Source organism: Eretmochelys imbricata, chromosome 9 (genome assembly GCF_965152235.1).
Source record: "Eretmochelys imbricata isolate rEreImb1 chromosome 9, rEreImb1.hap1, whole genome shotgun sequence".
NCBI lineage: Eukaryota > Metazoa > Chordata > Testudines > Cheloniidae > Eretmochelys > Eretmochelys imbricata.
Window position 1 is genome coordinate 101,339,277 of NC_135580.1, and position 7,897 is coordinate 101,347,173.

A 7,897-nucleotide genomic window follows, 5' to 3' on the forward strand; every position below is an offset into this window, starting at 1 on the left:
AAAACGGGGTCCACATTGGAGAGAGCCTGGTTCTAGCTAAGAGAGAGGACACTATTTTGCATTTCAATAGCACATTGCACCTCCAGAGCTCATTAAGCCCTGGACCCCAATGGCCGGCTCTGACCTGCCGCTCTAATTCCTAATTCCGCTCTCAGTGGCTGTGTGTGTTGTGCTGTTGCATTATGACGGATGAATGCATTAATCCAGCTTCCCTGCACCTGCATTTAAGGCTGAGCAGTGTAGCCTATAAACTGTGGTAAGTAGGAATTAGGCTTCACCCTAAAGTTAGCCTAAGCATAAAGGTGCACGGGAACCTGAGCCTGCTAGTGTGAGCAGAAGTTAGAGATAAGTTGTAGGCAACAAGTCAGGAAAACAGACGTTAGCAAGGACTTGTCCCACAGTAATATTGTTACTGTGTATTGGGTATAGCTCGTCTGAGCAAGGTTTTCAATGAGTGTTTTTGAGAATTGTGATATTTTTAAAGCTATCTGTGTTGATAAGATGGGAGGACACTGATACAGATGTTAATTTAAATCATGTGCAATGTCAAGAGCCAACAGGGAGCTGGTGGAAATGTAATTATATACATACAATTATATATATAAAATAAGGGACCGTTTAATGTTAATTAGTATTTTAGTGGTTATAAAAGGAGTAGCCTTGCTAGATGGCAGGAGAGCTCCGATTAGTAGCAAACTGGTACCATTAGGTTCCAGGGTTAAAAGGCTGCAGTGCACTCTGTTGTCAGTGGACTGATCTCCCATTGATATATCATTTCATCTTGGAGTGTAACTATAACCGTCGCACAGTCTAAGTGGTAGTTGTAGGTCTGTTTCCTCAACTAATCATTTTTCTTTCAAGTAAAGTTTGATTTTATTACTCAGCGTGTCACCTCACGGTCTTCTACTAAATACGTTTTCTGTAGCCAGCAGAGAGGCTCAAACCTGAAAGCTAAGTTGGCTTTTATTGCACCCTTACCTTAACTGACTTAATATGACTTGGGATCATTTCAACATAAAGGTTACGATAGCTGGAGACTAATCAACTCGAACGAGAAGGCATTGTGATATTGCTGAATGTTATGTACCAATCCAGCTAATTCCAAATGCCATTTGAAGCTTCTGCACGTAGGTCGTCAGTGTGACGGGTTTAGTCACAGAGACCCCCTTGGGACGGTCACCTGACGTGCTGAAGTTACCTCTGAGCCCGTTTTCCCTGCCAGCTTGGGACTCCAGAACCCTGCCTTGTTGAGCCAGACATGCTAGCCTGCTGCAACACAGACCCAGGGCTGGTCCATGCCCCCAAAGCTGCAGACATTAACCAAAAACTGCTCAGCAGGTCACCTATCTCCAGCACCCAGACACCCAGCTCGCAATGGGATCCAAACCCCAAATAAATGCGTTTTACTCTGTATAAAGCTTATACAGGGTAAATTCATAAATTGTCCACCCTCTATAACACTGATAGAGAGATATGCACAGCTGTTTGCTCCCCCAGGTATTAATCACTTACTCTGGGTTCACTAATAAACAAAAGTGATTTTATTAAGTATAAAAAGTAGGATTTAAGTGGTTCCAAGTAATAACAGACAGAACGTAAGTTACCAAGAAAAATAAACCAAAACACACAAGACTAAGCCTAATACATTAAGAAACTGCATACAGGTAAATCTCACCCTCAGAGATGGTCCAATAAGCTTCTTTCACAGACTAGACTCCTTCTTAGTCTGAGCCCAATCCTTTACCCAGTGCAGTTCTTGTTAGTTCCAGCTCAGGTGGTAACTAGGGGATTTCTCATGACTGCAGCCCCCTTTGTTCTGTTCCACCCCCTTTTATAGCTTTGGCACAAGGTGGAAATCTTTTGTCTCTACGCCTCCTTCTAAATGGAAAAGCACCAGGTTTAAGATGCATTCAAGTACAAGGTGACATGGTCACATGTCCTGTGAGATCCCAAGCCATTCTTCCTGGCCTGATTTACAGGAACACAAGAAGGCTTACAAGTAAACAGAGCCATTTACAACCAATTATCCTGGTTAATGGGGGCCATCAAGATTCCAAGCCACCATTAATGGCCCACACTTTGCATAATTACAAGAGGACGTCAGAGTTATATTTCATATTCCTAATTTCAGATACAAGAGTGATACATTCATACAAATAGGTTGAACACACTCAGTAGATTATACGCTTTGTAATGATACTTTACAAGAGACCTTTTGCATAAAGCATATTCCAGTTACATCATATTCACATTCATAAGCATATTTTCATAAAGCATATGGCATGCAACGTCACAGTCAGGGCACTGTAAACATTTATGCACAGATGATTTCCAATTCATTAATGAGCTGCTTACCCAATAGAGTTATGCAGAATCCCTTGTTTGGACGGTAGGGAAGTTATTTCACCATCACACCTGCGTCACAATCTTGTCTAATTGTGAAGGTGTAGGCCAGCTGAAGCATCTCGTGGCAGCACCAAGAGGAGCCATCCAAGGAATCACAGTGCTACACCAGCGCTCGGCTCCTCACGCCTCGGCCAGCAGTGGCTGGGGGGAAAAGTGAAGCCAGACCCAAGAGGAAAAGGCAGCAACCCCTGTCTGGACTCCAGAGAGACACTGCACCTGCTACTGTGCCACCCGGGGCTGACCATGAGATGAGGCCATAGAAGCAAAGAGGTGCAGAAGAAGCAGAAGAATTATTTCCAAAAAGTGAATGGAGAAGACAGCAGCAGTTGCAGAGCTGCTCCGCCATCCGGGGCCGCTAAACCACAGCTGCCTCTCCCAGCTCTAAGGATCTACTCTAGAAAACTTTGGCACTGCATAGTGCGGGACGCAGGCAGGGATTCCCTGTCCTCTGTAAGTGCCACACTCCCTTACATTTCCGTGGGGCTGCTAGGCAGTGTGTCACCACAGAGACTGGCCTTGGTTTCAGATGGGACTAGACAAAACCCAAGAAATAAGACACAGAGATCAAACTACAGTCCAAATCTGCAAATCCCAGGGCTGGTGTGAGGAAAGATGGGCAAAGTAACTGCATACAGCATACAGAAGAACACAAAGCAACACAGCCAACCTTGAACCCAAATGAAAATACCAACACAAAATTAACCTGGCTTTCCAGAGAAATAACACTGGCCACCCCACATACTGCAGAAACCTACCTCACATAGAAAAAGACCTACTTGTAGTCTGGCTCCCCTACCTGCCTGCCACTCACCACAAACTGATTTATTTCAGCACAGAACTGCTTGACTCCCTATTAGCCGTGTGACGAGATTGTAAGTCTCTCTGTGCTTCCTATTCACATCATTTCCTGTGAAACTTCTTGGGCATTCTGCACACCTATTTGCATCATTTATGTTAGGTGTATTCTTTGGACATTCCTGTAACCATTCCTTTAAACTGCAAATCAATACTTTACTCAGCTGACGTGTATGAACTCCACAATAGTGGCTCGCACGTAGCTGCTTACGGTATACTTTGACAGTAACATTTTAAATACACAGAAACATAGTCCAACCACGGGACCCCTGAATGGTCAAATCCTTTGCACAACCCCTTCCCATTGCTAACACCCAGCGCAACAGGCAGGAGTAGGTCCAGAGACCCCCTCCTCAAACCTATAAGCACAGGAGGGCTGCCAAAGGACAATGTGCACGTTGCTTCCTTCTTTAGACACATCCAAGAACAGACATGTCTGCAATCCGCCGTGTCTGACTCCCTCGTTTACTTCCACACAGCCAGTGACCTTGCCAGCAATGTCATAAAACCTGCTGGAGGTTTGCTAGCTTTAATTATGAAACCATGTAGCAAGAGGCCCAGAATTCAGGATAATCTACTTTTAGGGCAGGACTAGATAGCGTGGAAATACTCAAGAGACTGATTGAGGATTCAGCTGGGGGGATTAAGCTACAGTGAGTTAAGGCCACTTTACTTCTCAATGAGAGAACTCACTTGGGGGTTTAAAGCACTTTAATTTATGCCCAATAACTTCACACCTTTAGGAAATTTGTCTGAACTCCCCACGTAGACAAGCCCCTGAGCTTGTGAAACACCTCACCAGTGATGGCAGCATGGCCGAGATCCTTCCGTTTTCATCAAATCATCTGATAATCTGCACTGGGCGCTGGGACTGAGGGCATCTGCTCAGCCTGCATGTGACAAAGGCAAGGAAAATCAGAAAGCAGTGGAACCGGGACCCCAAAGACGACTGGGGCGCCCTGTTATAGAGTGATTGGCTCTCTGAGAGGGGCAGGGTCCAGCATCCTTGGACTGATCACTTGCTGCCCAACAGGCTTAAAGGAAGGCACCTGGGCCTTATGAAAGGGGAGGCCATTGTAGGCAGATGCCTGCAGACACTGCAGGAGTCAGAAGGCTCTTGCAGGGCCCTGAGTCAGCAGGGAGAAGACACCAGGAGGGAAGGCCTGTGGAGAAGGCCAAACTCCAGGCAGTGGTGCTGGGAGAGCAGGGAGACAGACGTGCAGGGAGGCAGGGCTGGGCCCCATTTGGGACTGGGATGAAAGAAATGAACTCTTAAAGAGAAGACAGAGCACCAGGGAATGGGCTGGGCCCAGCTGAAACTGGTGTGAAGACTTGGTAAGTCTGACTTTTCTTTTGAAAGACTTTGTGGAGGACTTAATAAACTGGACCCCAGAAGGAGGAATTTTTTTGAACAGCTGGATTGCATGGACTTGGGAAGAGGAAACTTGGCTGGGTCTCAACTGAACCTCACTAGCCAGCAGGGGGCGCTACAGGGCAGGCGTACCCTGTGACATGCCCAAATAAAGATACAATGACCCACTAGCAAAAAAAAACTTCTGTAGTGCCCTCTTTAAATGAAAATACTGGCTGAGGTTTTCAAAAGCGACTAGTGAGTCTGGGCCCTCAATTGGAAACGCCCTTGATTTTCAGAGGTTTACGACTTAGCACTTCCAGAAACAGGGCCCCTTTAAGATGTCTCAAACTGGGCACTCGAAATCACTAGTCCCATCTGAATATCATGGCCCCCACCCCTGGTAATGCCGCAGTACATTAGCACAGATCTTTTGTTTATTATGGCCAGGTTTGCAACGCCGTTACTCTCTGCATACAACAGAAGGTCATACCAGTGCCCTGTTCATGTGCAAGGAAGCAGCTACAGAAAATCTTAGAAGTGCACTCTTTGGGACAAATTCCATCCCATATAAAGGCAGACTAATTTACAGGCTTCAACAACAGCAATTAAGAAACATACTATTGCCTTTTGTTAATGGTCATTTAAGGCAAGGTGTTTTTTACTGCGAACCACAACATAATTTGTTTAGATACAGTCACAGAGTTTCAGGCCAGAAGGAATCATGAGAGCTAGTCTGATTTCCAGGACATCACAGGCCACTGAGCACCAGCCGCACCTCCACAGCAAGCCCAAGAATCAGGAAGACAAAATGGTTGTCTCAGAGGCAGAGAACAGGAGGGACCGTGATGCACCGATGCCCAGGGCTCTGGCAATGGCAGGGAATACTCAGATGACCCCAGGGCAAAGACACACCTTTGCTGTCCCTACGAGCCCACATGGGGGAATTTTGCCCCACGCAGAGATGGTGGGGCTGCCAACATACTTGTCTCTTGTGTGGCTATTTTCCGTGCCATGTCAAAGGGGAAGACATGGATTAGTGGGTTCTCTTGTCCCCTCGAGTTTCAGTGGAGATTTCGAAAGGAAGATTTTCCAATTCACTTGAGCTCACTGTAGGGTGACCAACTTTTCAAAAGGGAAAAGCAGGACACGTGCAGGAGCACCACCTCCCCTCCGTGGCCCTACCCCTGCCCCCCTACTTCACTCCCAAGGAACCATCCCTTGTTCCTCCTCTTCCCCCCGAGGCCCTTCCCCTGACCAGGAGAGGGCCGGGGGGCCCAAGAGCAGTCTGTGGCCCATGTCCCCGTCCCCTGGAGTGCGCCACCCAGGGCAGGAGGAGGGTCTGGGGCTCCCCACAAGATTCTTCAATTACTTTACAGTTATGGGAAAGTCCCAAAGGCTTGTTTCATTGCTGATTCACTGGTGCCTCTTTTCTGATTATAAAATGTTTTACTCAATGCCTGGGCTCGGACTTCTCTGCCTATGGTCTGTTTTTGGTCACTGAACCCCATCTCAGGCTTGCCGCCTTAAATGTGAAGGATTAAACTTCCACCGTGAGAAAAGCCTGAATTGGGGGTTGGGAACAGACCCCTCCCCCATCAGCCCCACTTCTGTCCTCCCCCCCGGTGTCTGTAGCTGTGGTGGCCCCCTGGATGGGATCTCGCGCCTGTCCCTCCTCCTTCACACCCAGCATAACAGTGTCAGCTCCAGCAGACCTGAGGGCGAATGCCGCGTGAGGCGGGCCAGCTCATTCGCACTCCAGAACAGTCTGTCTGGCTCTCATCTCCCAGTCACACACCAGGTAAGTCTGCTCCTGTGTTCCCAGACACTCCTCCCCGGGCTGAGATTTCTACAGCTCATTGGAAAGCTTTTCTCGTTTCTCTTTCATGCCCACAAAATGAAAACTCCGTTTCCCATCTCACAGTCACTCATCGTCCCCACGCTGCCCACAGAGGAAACTCTGGTGGCCGTAAATAAATACCTGCTGGAGCAATTTCTAATCTCGCCGGCTCTCTGGACATCTCTCCACCTGAGGGCCTCTACGCGGCTTCTTCGAAATACTAGTAAAGCAGCTCTGAGAAGTCTTACAGTACGGCCCTGGCAGCTACGGCAACGAGACCCACAGCCTTGCCACACTGCAGCTAGAGCGCAGTTCTTTCCCCACCCCTTTCCTCTGGGCCAGGGACGGACATGTGGCAAGAGATAAGGATGGACTGTGGGGAAGGCACCACAATGAGAGTCAGGAAACCTGGGTTTGCCACTCATTTCTACCACAGACTCCCTGTGTGACCCTGAACAACATACACACAGTTTAAAACCAAAGCACACATTACCTATTTCTGCTACAAGTAGCACCCGAGATTGCTCCAACTGAGAGAGACTAAAAACAATGGAATGTTTTGACAGGTTTTTCAGGGAGCCACCTTTGTGCACCCAATGGCACTTGTGTACAGTTTGCTTCACTGTTTTCCCCAAGTGGTTATGCCACAGTCCTGGAGTGCATGTCAACAGGATTACCCAGTGTGTAAGTTAGACATCTGCTCAATGTCTGCCAGATGTGGGCTTTGGTCAGTCATATTTCCCTGCTCTTCCTGTGGGTCTTTTCCACAGCTACACGGGAGGGAAAATATTCTTAAAATAATCGAATAGGATTGGCAGGGAGATTCTAGGGCAGCCATCGGACCTGATATTACTTTAAACTCTTTTTTTGTTCCAGGTGGCTAGGTGTATATCCCAAATAAAAAAACACAGTAAGAGAAACAAAAAAGAGCCACCTTGGCTAAACAACAAAGTAAGAGAAGCAGTGAGAGACAAAAAGACATCCTTTAAAAAATGGAAGTTAAATCCTAGTGAGGAAAATAGAAAGGCGCATAAACACTGCCAAATAAAGTGTAAAAATATAATTAGGAAGCCCAAAAAAGAATTTGAAGACCAGCTAGCCAAAGACTTAGAAAGTAATAGCAAACATTTTTTTAAGTACATCAGAAGCAGGAAGCCTGCTAAACAACCAGTGGGGCCACTGGACGATTGAGATGCTAAAGGAGCACTCAAGGGTGATAAGGCCGTTGCAGAGAAACTAAATGAATTCTTTGCATCGGTCTTCACGGCTTTAGCATGAGAGGGAGATTCTCAAACCTAAGCCATTCTTTTTAGGTGACAAATCTGAGGAACTCTCCCAGATTGAGGTGTCATTAGATGAGGTTTTGGAACAAATTGATAAACTAAACAGTAATAAGTCACCAGGACCAGATGGTCACCCAAGAGTTCTGAAGGAACTCAAATGTG

General features: G+C 46.9%; 1 protein-coding gene across 3 annotated transcripts in view; it reads right to left on the bottom strand.

Moving 5' to 3' along the window:
- HTR2C (5-hydroxytryptamine receptor 2C) overlaps positions 1 to 6,726 on the bottom strand; it is a 189,010-nt gene extending 182,284 nt beyond the window's left edge. For all 3 annotated transcript variants that reach the window (XM_077827098.1, XM_077827100.1, XM_077827097.1), the window contains exon 1: positions 6,594 to 6,726. The gene's annotated coding sequence lies outside the window, so the exon portion shown is untranslated. The remainder of the gene's footprint in view (positions 1 to 6,593) is intronic.
- Positions 6,727 to 7,897: the final 1,171 nt, after the last annotated feature.